The sequence below is a fragment of the Euprymna scolopes genome, unplaced genomic scaffold (assembly GCF_053919585.1).
Source record: "Euprymna scolopes isolate OS-2025 unplaced genomic scaffold, ASM5391958v1 sca196, whole genome shotgun sequence".
NCBI classification, from domain to species: domain Eukaryota; kingdom Metazoa; phylum Mollusca; class Cephalopoda; order Sepiida; family Sepiolidae; genus Euprymna; species Euprymna scolopes.
In genome coordinates, this window is record NW_027633209.1 from 40,575 (window position 1) to 60,817 (window position 20,243).

The following is a 20,243-nucleotide window of genomic DNA, read 5'->3' on the forward strand; positions in this document are numbered from 1 at the left end:
GAGTAACATTCACCTAGATTACAAGTTCCCTACATTATAGACTAAGAAAATGGTCTGAAAATCTTAGTTTTCTCTAATTTAAAAATGTGATGCCATTCATAACCGTTCAATTCTGTTTTACCTCCCGTTTGACCTATTATTCCTGCCTTGTCACCCATCTTTTATTCAATCTTGGGAACGATTCTGTTTTACGGACCTCGTTTATCATCATGCACTCAATGTGACCCTTGTCAAAATTCACACTAGCTAACTTGATTGCTACTAACGTAGATTCCCTAATATGTAGCGCAAATTTAACAAAGATTATCAAGTTTGAAAATGTACACCTAAAGAAGGTCGGAGTTTACATTATTCAAAATGTTAGGAAGATAACAACCAAGATGAGAATAGTCATTCGAATAATAATAATAATAATAATAATAATAATAATAATAATAATAATAATAATAATGAATGAATACATGTATTAATTCTAAACAATTACAAAACATGTGTTTAATTATTATCTGAATTCTTTTCAAATAAAATATTTTTTATGATGACTGATATGCATTTTAAATGTCTTCCATGAATAATGATGTGTCCAGCACTGTTTAGTAACATCATTTAAGGAAAAAAAATTCTAGTAAGACTAATTGTTTAATTGTAACCAAATTAAATATTATGAGACACAAAGCGATGGAATATAGGTCGCATCAGTTTGAGGATCTTTAAAAGAAAAATTTAAGGGCATATTATTGTTGAGACCATGATTATTGAGAAGAAGAATTATTTTCATGTACCAAGAGAGAGGAGGTCGCTTCATCATAATGTCTTTACTGTAACATACAAACTCACTCTCTCTAATATCAATGGAAATGACGTTCTACAATCTAGAGAAGGAATTTCTGTTACACTTAGTTTATAACACAGGACAACATTTTTTTTTTTTTTTACTTTTTGACTGTTGTCTAGATTTCTACAACTGATTTAAGGTATTTTTGCACTGCTAAATCAGTAAAGGGCATCCGTTTCTCTCCATCAGGTCAGGTTTTTGTGCTAAGTTGATTTTAAAAAAAAATCACATCTTCTGACAAAATCGATTATATTTTTGTGGCATTATCAGCTGATTTTTGTCAACACATATCATCCAAAATATGTTTATCAGAGAAAATAATATTTTGCCCACAACATATATTGATAACCTGATAGAAAACATCAATTACTGCAAACTGAACGGTTAGCATTGATAAAGATAAGTACACATATATTGCATATTGTTTCACCCTTGTTCCAACTTCAGGGCTTGAACTTCCATTTCTTCAAACACCTGGAATACTCAGCAACAGGGAGGTCTCTCTTCATATTCTAACATTCATCAAAGCGACCGTGATATTTGGCATCCATCTCTTTCAGCTCGTCACTCATTAAACTCAGGTTCTCAGGAAACCATTCCCGATTTAAAAATAGGTAGTGCATCTTGACACTCATGTTGCAACCCAGGTTTCTAAAAGCAGTCATCATATTATTGATAATTTCTGCATAGTTTCTGGCCTTATTGTTGCCAAAAAAGTTCTTCACTAGCAGAACAAATGTTTTCCATGCTTCCAGTTCCATCCACTTCAGTCAGAGTTTTTGAGCTTTGCATTTCTGATGAACTGCCGGATCTGAAGATTGTCAAAGATGTCAGCTTTCAACTTTTCCATTGTTAATCCTGGAAAAGCATGGCACAAGTAAGTGAAGCATTTACCATCCTTGTCCAGGGCCTTGATGAACTGCTTGATGTGCAGCAGTGGGAAGAGTATTCTATCTCTGTCCACCAAAGGGTCGTTAATGACATTTCTTACAAACAAATTTGTTGTCGACAAGTGTAATTAATTCATGCCTTAAATATGATAATGTAATGAACATGAATACATCCGGGTTCCTCCACACAAGAATATGATTGGCTGGTGTGAGCCATAAATAGGAGCGGATATAGCAGCCGATGGTGGAGGCGTTGAAAGCTAGGCCTAAAGGTTAAACATATTACTAGCTATGATTATGAACAACATTACTCAATTACTGTAGTCAAGACTACTCTGCTGCTTTAAACAAATATACCCCCCCACACGTTTCTCAGGCATATTGTATGGTAATCTGGTTTTGTTCCAGTAATTATAGGACCAACTGGACTCCTGAAAAAGAATTTCAAAAATTACCTGTCAAATATACCCGGTGAACCAAGTGCAAGAAAAATTCAAACAATTGCACTTAAAAGGACGGTTGAATCTTTAAAAGATCTCTCGGTTGGAATATTTAAGATAATGAGTGAATGTCTGGCATCTGGTAGGAACTTGAACAAACTGATAAGAAGATTGAAAAAAAAAGAGAAAAGTTTTATTTTATTTCTTTAAATATAACCCTCCTCCTCCTAAAGAAAAAAAAAACTGATGTAACCTTCATTCCGAAGCTTTGCTGCTTAATTTGCTAACAACCATCGTACATATGTGTGTGAATTTATTTTAATTTGAGGTTTTGGTGACAGTGGTGTTGGCTGAAATATACACATTCTGTAAATAAGTGTTTTAACTTAATCTCCAATATTATTGAATTACAATCTTGAAAAGATAAACCTCTTAAAATAATGGCATCGAGTAGTTACAATAGTCTGAAACATATATCTAGTCGCACTGATGAGCTGTGAAACAGCAGTACTGTATGTGGATGACTATATATATATATATATATATATATATATATATATATATGTATATATATATGTATTATTTTTTTATTACTGTTTTATCTGTTTGGTTACATATGTTTCAGATGTTGGACCATGTTTACGATCTAACAGCCTTGTCAGTCCTTGCAGAAGTGGTTGTTAGTATTAGGAAGAAGTGTTTTAGAAGAAATACAAACGAAAAAAAAAAGAGAAAAAAAAGTGGGGGTTGAGGTAGGAGATAATAAGGGGGGAGGGAGACGGGTAATGACAATATTTCAGTTTTGAGGGGTAAGATACATTAGATTGTATTGTGTGTGGGGGGAGGCGGGGTAGCAGATTCAGGTAACGTGGGTGGAGATATATAAATATAGGGAGGGGGAGGTGGAAAGAGGATCGTAAAGAAAAGAAAAAGGGAAGGGGTGTAAGGAGAGGAGGGAGGAAGTTTCAATTTTAACTGCCTTTTGCTTGTTCAGTGAGGTATATTAAGTAGGTGAGAGAGCGAGGAAGAGGGAGAGAGGGAAAGGATTAGTGTAGATGTCATATTTTTGACAGGAACAGGGTTCATTTAAAATTTTTGTAGTCGCTATACGTCGACTTGTCCATATTAGTTTACAATGGGTTGTTTCTTTAATAATACATACGTTGCATGCACAAATACGCATATGTACATATACATATATATGTACATTTCTACACATCCATATACAGACACATACGAACACACACATATATATATAAACAATGTATATGCAGACATACATGAATCCATATGCAGACATACACACACATACACACAACTCTTATGAACATATATACACTCACAAATATATATATAGATACATATACATATATATATACACCTACCAGTAAGAAGTAGATGTACATATACATACATACATACACGGATATACAATTACATAGATATAGATATTAATAAAAATATAAACATACAGACATATATAGAAATATATACATATACACAGACATGTATATATTTTTATACTAAGTAAACAAGGCAAAGTTAGGATAGTTAAGTAATAATAAATAAATAACTAAGTAAATACATGGGTGTGGTTAATAATGCGAGGTTAGATGGACGTATCGTTAAGTTCACATATATACATATATATTTATCTATCCTAACTTTACCTTGTTTACTTAGTATAAAAATATATACATGTCTGTGTATGTATATATATATATATATATATATATGTGTGTGTGTATATGTCTGTATGTTTATATTTTTATTAGTATCTATATTTATGTGATTGTATATACGTGCATGCGGGTAGATGCGTGTGTATGTGTATATATGTGCATCTACTTCTTGCTGGAGATCTATATCTCCACATATATGTATATAGGTAGGTGTGTTTATATATATGTGTGTGTGCCTGTGTGTCTGTATATGGATGTGTAGAAATGTACATGTACATGTATATATGCGTATTTGCACGTGCAACGTATGTATTATAAAAATAACAACCCATTGTAAACTGATATGGACAAGTCGACTAGGAAAATTTTAAATGAATCCTGTAAATGAATCCTGTACCTGTCAAAAATATGACATCTACACTAACCCTTTCCCTCTCTCTCTCGCTCCCTCTCTCTCTCTCTCTCACCTACTTAATATACCTCACTGAACAAGAAAATGGCAGTTAAAATTTAAAATTGAACCCCCTCTCCTCACACTCCTCCCCTTTTTCTTTTCTTTACCATCCTCTTTCCCCCTCCCCCTCCCTATATCCATATATCTCCACCCACGCCTACCTGAATCTGCTACCCCACACACACAATACAATCTAATGTATCTTAGCCCCCAAAACTGAAATATTGTCATTACCCATCTCCCCCCCCTTATTATCTCCTAACTCAACCCCCACTTTTTTTCCTCTTTTTTTCTTTTTCTTTCGTATTTCTTCTAAAACACTTCTTCCTAATACTAACAACCACTTCTGTAAGGTCTGACGAGGCTGTTAGATCGTAAACATGGTCCAACATCTGAAACATATGTAACCAACAGATAAAACAGTAATAAAAAAAAAAATAAAACACATATTTGCTCTTCAGGTTTTTACTAATTACCAGTTATACCAACTATATATATATATATATATATATATATATATATATATATATATATATATATATATATATATATAGATAGATAGATAGATAGATATAGATATAGATATTTAAGCGGCAAACAATCCTTCAGATATGATTTTGTTGAAATGTGTTAAAATTAAAACAAAAATAAATGTATATTCTACATGCATCACAAAAGTATTCGATTTTTCATCGAATCCTCATCAGGTAAAAAAAGCTAATGAATGAAAAAAAATTGGAGAAAAGAAAGGAATTTCAAAAGGTAGTTGTGAAACAGACATGTAAAGTTGATTAAACGTCAAGAGAACGTTTTCACACTGCTCCTTGACTCCAGATTTAGCGTCGCAGAAAAAAAAATGCTTAATGTAATAGAACTTTATCCTGTGACGCTAATTTCCTGGAACAGTGTGAAAACGTTCTCTTCGCGTACCTGATTCGTAGCTACTTTTTGAAATTCTCTTTATTTCTCCAGTTTGCTGTTTCACCTGATGATGATTTGACGAAGAATCGAAAACGTGAAACGCATATTAATTTCTGAAAAAAATCATTAGAAAAACTCTTTTAATAGAAAAGGTATATTTAAGCAGAGGTTTTCTGTAATATGTTTGCTTAAATGAAAAAATGATGCCTAAATACACACAATGTAAATATACAGGGTGAGTCAAAGCATAAGAGGCAGACTTCAAAGCTGTGAAAATCAAGACAGAAACCAGTTTGAGCACTTGCGTTGATAAATATCATCGAATTTTCATTAATATGATATAATTAATATAATTGTCTTATTACATATAGTTTTACGTAATAAATGATTTTTTTACTATCTACTTTTGGCTCACCCTATATATATATATATATATATATATATATATATATATATATATATATGGAGAGATAGAGGGAGTGAGAGAGACCAACAGGCAGACAGAGACAGACAGCTTTTTATCAAATCACCAAGAATTATTTACAACAGTTTTAAAATCATTTTGTTTACAATTTTTATTTTATTAGACTTTTATAAAAAAAAACATGACTTTGAAACAGTCGTAAAAAAATTCTTCATATGGCATTCTTTTATTATTAGAAAAATAGCTTATCTATCCTCTATCTCTCTCTCACACACACACACACACACACACACACACACACATATATATATATATATATATATATATATATATATATATATATATATATATATATATATATATATATTAAACTGGTATCTATGGATAACATCCAGCTTTTATTTTGCAAATTTGAATCTCATATTCCTTAATGAAAAGATTTTTGAGACAAATTTTATTAAGCGTTTAAGGACTTTTATGAAGTGCTAGTTATAATGTTTTTTTAGAGACGGCGAACTTAAAATTAAAATGAATAACAAAAAAAATATTTCTTATTATACAAATGTGGTTTATTCCCAAGGGTTAATTTTTGACATTTACACCCAATAGTTGCTAAATCTGGAATTAGAGAAAATAGAGTTGTCAATTTAAAGTTCGCCGCCTCTAAAAATCACCCTGTGCATATGATAGATAGATGGATAATGATGATAGTGGCCTGAAAACCAGCCGCTTGATTAAACCATAGACGTAAGCTGCTGTTCAAACACTGACACTTATTAGCATGTTTAGTTTTTGTGAAATTGAAAAAAGCAACGTTGAGACACTGAACATTCCTTTTCTCAAATAAATCCAAACGTTTGATTAGTTTTTCTTTCTACAGTTTATACTCACATTTATTTCTTGAAATAACATTTATATCTATGAAATATTGAATCTTCAATATTAATAACTTCAATGCAGCAACTGTACTAGCTTTAAATCAGAGTGGATTTAGTATGACTCTGCATGGAAGGTCGTCAAGTACAGTTTTATTGGTCGGCAGAACTACTGTGCTGAAATTTATACTTAATGCCATTAAAATTGTAAAGTTATTGTATTACTAGCGAGAAGCGGGGAACAGACCTTGCCCGGTAGTAAAATACTTTTAGGTATATTTTAATTCATGCGGATTTTGTATTTATTATTACAGAGTTAATTCTCTATTGAATATCATTATATATATATATATATATATATATATATATATATATATATATATATATATATATATATATATATATATATATCAACACTGCTGGGGAGCCATGATGTAATACACTGTTTTGTTTTTAAATCCCCGAAACAGTGTTTCATGGTAAACAACTGATGATCCCTTGAAAAATGAAAAAAAATTGGTATTATAGTAAATTTGAGAGAGTTGATGCAGTGATTGCAGGCGATTAAATGACTTACTGACTAGATGTTTTTTTTTTTTTAACGAATGATAAAAAATAATGTTTTGTATAGTTTAAAATGTTAAAAACTTCAAAGACTATATATATATATATATATATATATATATATATATATATATATATACCACGCCATATATATATATATATATATATACCACGCCATATATATATATATATATATATATATATATATATATACCACGCCATATATATATATATATATATATATATACCACGCCATATATATATATATATATATATATATATATATATATATATATATATATACCACGCCATATATATATATATATATATATACCACGCCATATATATATATATATATATATATATATATACCACGCCATATATATATAAATATATATATATATATACCACGCCATATATATATATATATATATATATATATATATACCACGCCATATATATATATATATATATATATATATATATATATATATATATATATATACCACGCCACATATATATATATATATATATATATACCACGCCAAATCATAGAAATTTCCAGTTTGGTATCTGGTATCGCATTTAATTTGCTGGGGGAGATGCATCCCCAAATAAACTCGCCTGGCGGGTAGGAGACAAGGTGGTATTCCATATAATGGTGTTCCAGCAACCTGCTGCAAGATGTCTTCCTGAATCTGCACTTCAAACACATGTTTGCCGCAGCGTATGGTGACATCTGAAGTGTCTGTGACATGAAGTTGTGCCTCATGGATTACCTTACTTACTTCATAACTGAAGCTGACTCAATCCTAATGAGCAAAATGTATCCTCGTATCCGAGTCCTGCTAACGACGAGATATATATATTGTAACATATGCGATAAAGGGGGTAGCAAGGTAATTTATAACGTAGGGGTATGAATGGAAATTTACAATAAAAGCAAACATCGTTTATCTTTGTAACACGTTACCAAAAAGGGGGGGGTGTAAGGGAATTTACGGGAAAGCAAATCCCAAGTATTTTATCGCACATGTGACACTGGTAAAATAAAACAAAAAAAAAAACAAAGGAGACATGGAAACCAAACACGACAAAATCCGCAAGAAAGAACGAAACAAGAAACACCAGTGATAATATTTTCAAAATTAAATTTTATTATAAAACACTAAACTATGGTAGGGAGGGGATTGGATCAAATAGAATAAAAATAAAACAAATTACGAGGGTATGGAAGGGGTGTATTTATCTATTATCTGAAAATACCATCGAGAAATATATCAAAACAAGAAAATATATCTTCAGTCCAAACAAAACGATGGCAAAATGAATTCAATGTCTTAATGTACGAGACAGGTTGGGTAAGGGCGACTTACTGATTTTCTTTTTTCTTTTCTCTTTTTCTTTTCTCTTTTTCTTTTGTTTCAAGCGGTTTTCTTTCATTTCTTTTCGAGCGCATTAAAATACATGTTCGCCGCTTGTCGCGGCCGACGTCACCTCAGTTCGCCATTTATCGCTGCCAATGTCACCTCCTTTCACTGTTGGTACGGAGTTTTCCCAAGCATTATTTCCTTTGTTGCGTTGTTGATGGGGGGGCGGTCGACATCGGTTCGTTCATCTGTCGCTTGGTGAAGTGGTGGAAATTTTTCCACTTCCTCTTGGCACGACGGCCAGGCGGTCTCTGTTCTGTACCAAAAGCAAAATGCCTCTTTTCCCTCTCTCTCTCTCTCTCTCTCCTCTTCTTTATACATTTCTTATCCCTCTTTTTCCTTTCTTTGTTGCTTAGCAACTAGCAAGGATCATAAAGTGTTTCTGAGCAAATGACCCAGTCATCTCACTAGCTTGAGTGCTTACGATACATTTCACGTTGGCCTAACATTAAATATTTAAATTTTTATTTAAATACATAATCCAATTTAAGGGCTATATATATATATATATATATATATATATATATATATATATATATATATATATAATTACTGATTTCAAAAGTTTTTAAAAAATGACTTGGGTGCCGTCAGCTAGAATCGAAACTGAAACATTTAACACTTCAGCCACGTTTTCTACCATTTAAGCTATCGACAGATAGACAAGAAAGATTTAAAATTAAACCACTTCAAACTATGAATGAATATGCACAAGCATAAAACATGTCAGCAAGTTGAAATGAATATTGTACATTTCACCTTGCCGACATATTTTTGTATGCATTATTCATATATCCAAACAAAGATTTTACTCATTATAAACCATCCTTGGTGTATGATTATTATTTCCTGTTAATTTCAGTGTTATGTGAGCAGTAGTTTAAGAGTTTATCGGTTAAATATTTACACACAGCGACGCACACATACTTGCATCTACTGTTTTATTTATACAGGTTTTGTTTTTCATTCTACTCGTTTTCTTTATCAGTACAACCCAGTCCATTAGATTCGGCACAGAGGAGTTCTGCTTACATCCGACACAAGCTTGGTGGCAGATCTTGTTCTTTGGAAATCGAGGAATCAAAGACTGGAATTTCTACTTTCTCTCTGTCTCCGAATCCTTCACCTGTAAGCTCAAATCAGAACCTAACGCAAGTAAGTGATCTTCCTTTTTTTTCTCCATTTTTTGTTAGTCCACTTTTGTAAATGGAAATCGCTCCAGACAAGGTGTAAAACCAATTTATGTAAGGAGCTAACAAGAATGAAACAAGAGATGTATATTGACCTTAACCTTTAAAAATAAAGGCTATAGGTAGGAGGAAAACACCTGGAGAGTTCCACAATCCTGCATTTCACTAAAATAAGAAACTGAATTACAATGAGATATCAAAATAGCGAATAGATGAGGACCACTAGACCAATGAATCAAATGAGCTGAACCAAAAGAAGCATGGAATAGTTTCAACTCTGAAGAACACGTGTAATTATAGTATTTATATAGAAAAAAAAGATTGAGAGTAGCAACATCACGTCTGTGAGAGAGAAGTTGCAGAATAGAAGAATGTGTGGGGGCCAATCAAATTTTAGATGCGTTTCTTCACTTTATCAAGAACCCTCAAGAAAAGTTTGAATCCAAAATGCAATAAAATTCTATTCAATGTTTCTAATATCCTGAATTTTTCAGTTTTTTCACTCTAATAATTTACACTGACTTTTTAATTGTTTTTAATTACAAACATTTAGTGAAATATATTTTGACTGTTTCCAACTTTGTTAATTATAAATTATCTCTCTCCTCCCTTGATTTTGATTATTTTATATTTAATCGATTTTTGTCCTAAAAAAGTTGATGTCTTAAAGAACTATAAAGAGTGCTATGCCGTTTTCTTTTTACTACTGTCTCTGAATCCTTTACCTGTAAGCTCAAATCAGAACATAACAAGTGATCCTTTTTTGCCAATCCACTTGAAGAGTTTCTTCAAATTGAAAGATTATACTATAAAATGGTAGAAATTTAAAATCTATTACTTAATTGCAAAATCTTATTTAATAAGGATAAGTAAGCGAACGCGGCATAACGGATAAACTACTTGGTAAAATTCAATTGTAAGTTATACTCTTCTAGAGATTGAAGGTTAAATCCTCAGTGCGGGCGACACTAAAAATACAATTGCAAATTACTTAGGATTTCTAACTAGTCATGACTGACAGAACGAGAGAAGGGATTAAATAAAGAGTTCCATTCAGAATTCTGAGCAGATTCCCGAGTTCAACAGAAAGCTTCCTAAGTTCAATAAGAGGCAACTGAAGAAGATCGAAGATTACATTGACCGAAACATTGTGTAAATAACACTCAAGATAAAAACAGTAGTCTGAATACTCCAATTGTTTCCATCTTCTGAACATTATTCCAGTCTAATTTATAATTAGAAATAAAAAACTGTTTAACAATATATAAAACTCTTTAAGCCATCATTATGTCAAGACAAAAATCGATTGAATTTAAAATAATCAGAGTTAAGAGGGAGAGAGGTAAACATAGTAACAAGATTGCAAACAGTAAAATATATTTAAATAAATTTTTGCTATAAAAATAATAAACAAGTAGGTGTATATTGTGATATAGAAAAAATAATGAAAAATTCAAGAAATTTCATCAGAAGCATATGAATATTCACGAAATTATAAACTTTTCTTTTGTAATTCGATAGAAAAATTTTGCTTTTTAATTTCACAATGATTAATTAATATTCTATATTGATTTTTCTTCTAATGATGTAATGGCCGAAAGAGCAGCAGATAATTTTTAAAGTTCATTCTATTTAAAGTCTTGTGTGGGTATTATGTACGCCTTGAAGACGTACATATGACCAATTCTCCTTTACGATTGTGAATGTTGGACAGTAACAGCTGAAAGTCGCTTGAAAGCAACAGAGATATGGTTTTTCAGGAGAATTCTACGAATCTCATGGACAGAAAGAAAGAAAAATGGAGAAGTCATGCGTAAGGCAGAGATCAACAGATTACTACTCAATGCCGTCCATACCAGACAGTTAAAGTTCTTCAGCCATTTAATTTGTGCAGACGGTTTGGAAAAAATCTTGATGTTGGAAAAAAGAGCAGAGGAAAACAACAAAGTTCACTGGCGATCTCAACAGGTTACTGGAAACTTGACTATAGATCTCATCATAAAGACCGAATGCAGAGAGGATTGGAGAGCCATGATCATCGATGTTTGCAATAACAAACCTGATACCTGAAGAAGAAGTGTGCATTATCTATCTACTTATGTTTTTTTTAGGAAAAAAAGCAGTTTATAGGCTAAAATAATTCTTGCATTCTCATTAGTAAAGCTACTTTTTGTAAAGGAATATAAATATTATTTCATACGAGATGTTTCAATATTACAGCTAAACGTAAGTTCAATAATAGGTTATATCAATCAGAACACTTATACATTAATGGGATACAATACGAAATATTCAGAACATCATTAAGAGTTCCAAATATTTAAATGGATATTCAGTATGTTCCCTATTTTTTTTCGACATTCAACTATATTTATTATGAAAATTATTTACTTCAATATTGTTCAATAGACGAGTAGGGCTTAATGGAATGAAACACAAATGTTTCTGTGCATCTCAATTATTCTAACTTATATATATATATATATATATATATATATATATATATATATATATATATAAATAAGGGAGTAGTCACCAACAATGTGTATTTTTTAACATTATTTTATTATTCCGTGTCTTGGTTTTTCATTGAGAATTATGTTTGGATCATTGTAATAATGTTTTTAAGTCATTGAAATCGTTTACGCGCGTTTCAGACGGTCTGTGATGCGTCCTCGTCAGAAAGTATTTTCAAATGTGTAAAAATGGCGATTTTCGTAGTTAATTTGAAGTTTTTCCAAGGGGTGGAGGCTTGTAAGTGTGTATTATTCATTGGTATGCTGAATTTTTATTGCTATACCAATGAATAATAAACACTTACAAGCCTCCACCCCTTGGAAAAACTTCAAATTAACTACGAAAATCGCCATTTTTACACATTTGAAAATACTTTCTGACGAGGACGCATCACAGACCGTCTGAAACGCGCGTAAACGATTTCAATGACTTAAAAACATTATTACAATGATCCAAACATAATTCTCAATGAAAAACCAAGACACGGAATAATAAAATAATGTTAAAAAATACACATTGTTGGTGACTACTCCCTTATTTAAATATACATCTTTCTTTCGTTGGAATTTATTAACCCATTTTATATAAATATATATATATATATATATATATATATATATATATATTTATATATATATATATATATATATATATATATATATATATATATATATATATATATATATTATAGGAGAGTTAAAAGATTAAGATCGATCCTTTAAGAGAAGATATCAGGATAATGCAAATTTAACAAATTTCTTTGGAGCTGATATATATATATATATATATACTTCATTTAATCACATAAATTAATATACGAAAGTGTAAGTGCCTGCTCATTAGCTGATTAGGAAGGGTGCGGTGGAAACTAGAAAACTGATTGGCTAACTAAAAAACTCAATAGAAGGTGCATATAAAAACGTGAGACAACCACAAAATTCTCGCATAAGCCTGATGAATCCTAGCATGGATGAAACACGGAATATTCTGTGTAGCTTAATCGCCATATATATTTTATAACTTTATATATATATATATATATATATATATATATATATATATATATATATATATATATATATATATGGAAAGCGGTGGCTGAGGGTCAATCGATTAGGTGTGAATATCGATGATGAGGCTGTAAACCCCTCAGGATTGCTACAGATCCCATAGCAATATCAAGAGAGAACAGATAATCATTATGATACCACCAAAGTCGGTTATATCATCATTGTATCCCTGTGGAGGCTGGGCGAATGGGTTTCCCCCCAGGCTCTTCCCAAATAGGACTCCGAGGTGGGTGGGGAACAAAGATGGCGAAAAAAGAAAACAAAATATATGGCTTATTCCTCCCAAAAACCACCCAACCACCCAAAGAGAACCCACTCTGATGTCTCTGAAGAGACGATAAAACAAAGGAAGTCAACATTCGTAGTAATAGAATCAATGGAGGAAACTCCTTTGAGCAAACTATCACCTTTTAAAATTGAAAAAAATCTGAAAACTCTAAAACCAAAGTCTATTAAAAAACAATTTAACGGCAGCCTACTAATAGAAACCCATAACGAAGAATAAACTAAAGAAATATTGAAATTAAAATTATTTGAAAACATCAAAGTCAAATGCTACAGACATCCAACCCTAAATACTTGCAAAGGAGTAGTGAAAAGCTACGAACTTACACTTTGTCCCTTGGAGGTAATCAAGACAAACTTACAGAAACAGAATGTGTTAGATGTTTGTAGAGTTCAAATAAAAAAAAACAATGAGAAAATCGATACCAATACATATATACTAACTTTTGATTCTCTCACCATACCCAAAGAAGTGAAAGTTGGATATATGAAAATAAATGTAGAAACTTATATTCCAAACCCCCTCCAATGCTTCAAGTGCCAGAAGTTTGGACACCATCAGGATCGGTGCACACGATTACCAGTGTGTGGAAGATGTGGAGAAAGCGGCTCACACATTGACTGCAGAAAAGATTTCAAGTGTGCCAACTGCCTTGGAAGCCATGGCACTGGCTCTAGATATTGTGAAATATGGAAAAGAGAAAAAGTGACCAAACTAAAACATATAAAGAATATATCCTACCCAGAGGCCAGAAAAATCATTGAAACTAAAACATATGCAGATGCAACTAAAAAAACTACTCCAATTAACAATCAAAATGGTCATATACATGTAACGGATACAACTGACAAGAAAATTGATGTCCTAAGCAAACTAATAAAGGAAATGAAAGAACTATTAGAAGAAATGAGGAAAATGAATAGTGCAATGTCTGCAACCAATCCAAGGATAATATTGAGTAAAGACACTACTGAACCACAAAAAGAAACAAAAACAACAAACCATTTCTACAAAAACAACCGAACAACCATCAAACACATCACAAGCCAGAAAAGAATCAAAAATCCCCCCAGACAAAAAAAAAAAACAAACAAAAACAGGAAAAGAAAGATCCCAATCTATATCTCGAACAGGGACTCCGACAGAAAATAGATTTGAGGGATTGGAGACGATGGAAGTTGAACACAATTCCAAATGATGAACAAAATATTACAATGGAATATCAGAGGGATAAAAGCAAACCAAAATGAACTCACATTATTAATAACAAATATGAGCCCAGCACTTGTCTGTCTACAGGAGACCTTTCTGAAAGAAAATAATACCATCAACATAAAACACTACACATCTTACAACTACATAAATAAAGATACGGACAGAGCTTCTGGAGGCACATCAATACTCGTGAAGAATGAAGTCCCTCAAAGACAAATAAATATAAACACAAACTTGCAAGCAATTGCAGTTCAGTGACTCTACATAGAACTATAACACTTTGCTCAATCTACATCCCTCTAAAAGATACAATCAACGAAACTGATATAACTCAATTAATAAAACAACTCCCTAAACCCTTTTTTCTACTAGGAGATCTCAACAGTCACAATGTAATATGGGGAAGTAAAGAAACAAATAAAAAAGGAAAAGAAATAGAAAACATAATAAATAAAAATAATCTATGCCTCCTTAATAATCAAAACTACACCTATATGTACCCAGCAACAGGTACTTTCACCGTCATTGACCTTACCTTATGTGATCCTTCCATATATATGGACTATGATTGGAAAGTACACAATGACACCTGTAGAAGGGATCATTTCCCAATCATCCTGGAAAGTCTAAGTACTAGTACTGAACAAAAAACACCCAAATGGAACCTACATAAAGCGGATTGGGAAGACTTCCAGGAACAGTGCAAAAACCAATTAATTATCGAAAAGAATGATGAAGATGACCATTTGAATTACTTAATTAGAACACTCACAAACATAGCAAATAATACCATACCGAAAAGAACCAAAACCAACAATCACAACAAACCTTGGTTCACAAAAGAATGTAGAAAAGCCATCCGAGCTCGACGAGCTGCCTTGAGAAAATTCGAAAAGTACCCAACAAGCGAAAATCTGGATTTCTTCAAAAACAACAGAGCAAAAGCCAGACGAATCATAAAGGAATCCAAAAGAACAACTTGGAGAAATTATATATCCAAAATTAATGTGAATACCAAGGCAAAAACAGTTTGGAACATGATGAGGAAAATAGAAGGAAAGTGTAGTAGTACACCAATATCCCACATCTCTAAAGGCAACAAAATATACACCGATCAAAAAGACATTTCCAATAACCTGGCAGATAATTTATCAAAAATTTCATCATGTGACAAACAGAGAAATTCAAAAAGATTAGAGAAAAGGAAGAGAAGAAGAAAATCCAATTTAAATCACAAAATACTGAAAAATACAACTAACCTCTTACCTTGCCTGAATTAAAAGAATCGTTAACCAAATCCCATGACACAGCTACAGGGCCCGATGAAATTCCATATGAAATCCTCAAAAAACTTCCAGAAACCTCAATGAAATACCTACTTGAAATTTTCAATATTATATGGTCCAGTGGAAACGTACCTGAGACCTGGAAAGAGGCAACAATAATACCAATCCCCAAATCTGAAAACTCAAACATCCAATCCCAATCAAGTAACGTCTCAGATCCATTGAATTTCAGGCCAATAGCTCTTACAAGCTGCATTTGTAAGACCATGGAAAGGATTATAAGCAAAAGACTAATCTGGTTCCTGGAAATAGAGAATCTTATTACAGAATTTCAAACAGGATTCAGGAAAAACCGGAGTTCAATAGACCACATAGTCAGACTTGAAACCTTCATCAGAGAAGCCTTTGTAAGGAAGGAACATTTAACAGCAGTGTTTTTTGACATGGAAAAAGCCTAAGATACTGTGTGGAAGTACGGTGTTACAAGGGATCTGAAGGCGCTTGGACTAAAAGGCAGAACGCCAATTTTTATTGAAAATTTTTTTTAAAACAGACGGTTCAAAATAAAAGTTGGCACAGCTCTCTCGGACTTGAAGGAACAAGAGAATGGAGTACCTCAAGGGAGTATAATGTCAGTGACCCTGTTCAGTATCCGAATTAACAACATTGTAAAAAACCTTAACCCTGGAGTAGATTGCTCCCTATATGTGGATGACTTCCTAATATGCTGTAGATCTAGATGTATATCTATAATAGAAAGGAAGCTTCAATTGTGCCTAAACAAAGTAATGAGATGGACGGAAGAGAATGGATTTAGATTCTCCAAAAGAAAAACGAAATGCATGCATTTCTGCAAACTAAAGAACATGCATAATGATCCTGTCCTAACCATGGAAGGAACGCCCATACCCGTTACTGACCTGTACAAATTCTTAGGGATTTTATTTGACAAAAAGTTAATATTCATCCCACACATAAACTATCTGAAAAAAAAATGTAACAAAGCTGTAAATCTTTTGAGAGTGGTAGCACATACCGATTGGGGTGCAGACAGGGAAACACTCCTTAAACTTTACAGAGCACTAGTCCGCTCAAAGCTAGACTACGGTTGTTTCATATATGGATCAACCCGAACATCATATATAAAAAGCCTAGACCCTATTCACCATACTGGCCTAAGATTGGCCCTAGGAGCCTACAGAACCTCCCCCGTGAACAGTCTATACACGGAAGCACACAAACCCCCACTAGATCTAAGGCGAGAAAAGTTAGCTCTTCAATATTTACTCAAACTGAAGTCTTGCCCAAACAACCCTGCATACCAATGTACCTTCTATCCTAAATATGAAGAACTCTTCAACATGAGAGGAAAAACTATCAAAACTTTCAGGCTCGGAATGAAGGAAAGCATTGAAGAATCGAAAATTCCAATCTCCAGCATTCACAACTTCATACTGCCTAAAACACCCACATGAACCATGAAACAAGTAGAAATAAAACTGAACCTAAACAAAAAGTCCAAATCTACCACAAACCCTATTGAATACCACGACGAACTTCAACATTTAGAATTGCGATATTCAGACTACACCTTTATCTACACAGACGGATCTAAAAGCAACAATCACACTGGATGTGCAGCAACGTACCATAAAACCACAATGAAGAGAAATCTTCAAAATGAAGCATCTATATTCACTGCAGACACTATAGCTATCGATCTAGCACTCAACATAATTTCAGAGGAAACCCCCAAAAACTTCATCATTCTCAGATTCTCTATCAGTCCTATTATCTATACAAAATCAAAAACAAGAAAATCCACTAACAAAAACATTAATAGAAAAAATCAATATCCTTTCAACTACTAAAAACATTATTCTTGTCTGGATCCCCAGCCATGTGGGGATCAAAGGCAATGACAGGGCAGATACAGCTGCAAAAAGATCTTCTCACCTTCCAACTGACAATTTTAAGATTCCACATACTGATCTTAGACCCCAGATAAAAGCATACATACAGGAAAAATGGCAACTGCGGTGGAGTCAGCAAGAGGGCAGCAAATTATACTCAATCAAACCTGAACTTAAGGAACGATGTCCGGACATCAAGAGATCACACCGAGAAGATGTGATACTGACTCGGTTGCGCATAGGACACACCAACTTTACTCATTCTTATATACTAAATGGAGAATCGGCGCCAGAGTGCATTCCATACCAGGAGACACTCACAGTAAAACATATCCTAGTTGGGTATGATGACCTCGCCCCAACTAGAAAACTATATTATACAGAAAGCAATATGGAGGACCTTTTTGAAAAGGTCAACTCAACAAATATTCTAGCATTCCTAAGGAAAGTAAATTTATATAAGAAAATTTAAGGGAATTTAAAGTCACCCGAATATACACATCCATGTATAAATACAACATTTAATTTCTTAGTTCGATTTTATAAAAAAAGGGAGGAAAGGCTGAAAAAGCCCCCCCTCCCCAATAAAAGAAGTTTAAAAAAAAAAAGGACTCCGGCATTAAATGACCACACAGGTTGATATGCCGTAAAACCAATCAATCAATCAAAAACTGTCGTTGTTTTTTCGATATTTCTATGGGAAGTACTCGTCTGAGTTCCAATCTCTGGTCCTACCTCGCAAATCTTTCATGAAAAACACCCGTCTAGCTGAAACCACTGTCAGTAATTTTCCCCACTCTTTATCTGTGCCTAAATCAAAACGTAGATTCTATGAACAAAGTTTTTTTCTTAGAAGTACACGCATGTGGAACTCTCTTCTGTTTGCCTGTTTCCCACCTGACTACAACTTGGGTGTCTTCAAGTCCAACATAAACAAGTTCCTGATGAACCACTCCCTTAAGTAAGACACTTCATCAGATCTCCATTATTAGTGATTACTACGATATTATCCCATTGATTACTGTACACGCAATAACCCTTATCCTCAAGTGGCTCCTGAGTCTTGATAAGTGGTGACTTCCTTGTAAAAAAAAATGAAATAAATAAATATTCCGATATGGGGGAATCAAGATTTTCATATGTTTAAATCGAGTTCCGGAAGTAAATATTCAACATGTCACCTGTATATACGTACGTTCCTGAAATTCAGCTTTATTCTGTATCAAGAAAGATTTTATTAAAACTTCCAACAGAAATAATTATTCTAATTATCATATTAAAAAAAATTATCAAAATTCAAGATATATCATATGTCGGAAATTTATCTTGCTTCCAGATAAATTCGACGCTAAAGTAACTAACCTGAAAAAAAATGACAGCATGAAATAAAAGAGGGGGTGGGTTAAAGAATAAAATATAAAGGTCTTGCTTTGAAACAAAGAAGAGATTTTATTCACAATAAAATTAGTTGCAAATGTTTCCCTTTGCGGGCATTAAATTTAAAAAACGCCAAGGTAACATATAATGAAAAAAATAACACTGGTTCTTATAATGAAGATGTCGTATCCATGAACGAATACAATAATATGATGCATAATAGTAGTTCTCACACTCTCATATGTAGTCAATTTTAGGAGCGTACTCACAAATTGAAAGCCAGTCAGGCACGTGCCTTTTTCTTTTTTTTTTCGTTTAAAGTCCTTTTAGAATTTTCTCTCCCTCCATGTGCGAGCAAAAAACCGTAACCACGCAGATGGATTTCAGAAGCATGCCTCATCGCATGTCCGGGGTATTCTTGCCGGGTTTTCTTCTTTGAAGGAGGTGCCAAAATTCCTTGTCACATAAAATAAGGTGTTTTTGTTTAAAATAATTACACTCCTTCAATATACGTGCTGAAGCATGCCTCATCGCATGCCCGGGGTATTCTTGCCAGGCCTTCTTCTTTGAAGAAGGCTCCAAAATTCCTTGTCAGCAGCGGGCAATGAACACGTCCAATCACCACGTCGCGGGAACCAAAAAAGAGAGCGAATCTTGCACTGGGCTCGTGATGTCATCACGGAGCTAGCATTTCCCTTTTCTCCAAATTAAAGGGAGTTTCGTACAAACCCAAAATGTACAAAACTAAGAATCAAAAAAAGATACGAAATACAAAAAATCGAATACAAGAACCAGATAAAAAATAATAAATGTAAACAGGGAGGGATGCACCATTATTTGTACAAAAAAATTTCAACACATAAGAAGCAAATGA

General features: G+C 32.9%; 1 long non-coding RNA gene across 1 annotated transcript in view; it reads left to right on the top strand.

Annotated features, from left to right (window-relative positions):
• Positions 1–9,670, top strand: part of LOC145273813 (uncharacterized) — a gene marked incomplete at its 3' end in the record, with an annotated part of 13,666 nt that extends 3,996 nt beyond the window's left edge. The window contains exon 2 of the long non-coding RNA XR_013866528.1: positions 9,504–9,670. This is a non-coding gene — a long non-coding RNA (uncharacterized LOC145273813). The remainder of the gene's footprint in view (positions 1–9,503) is intronic.
• Between the last annotated feature and the right edge of the window lie 10,573 nt (positions 9,671–20,243).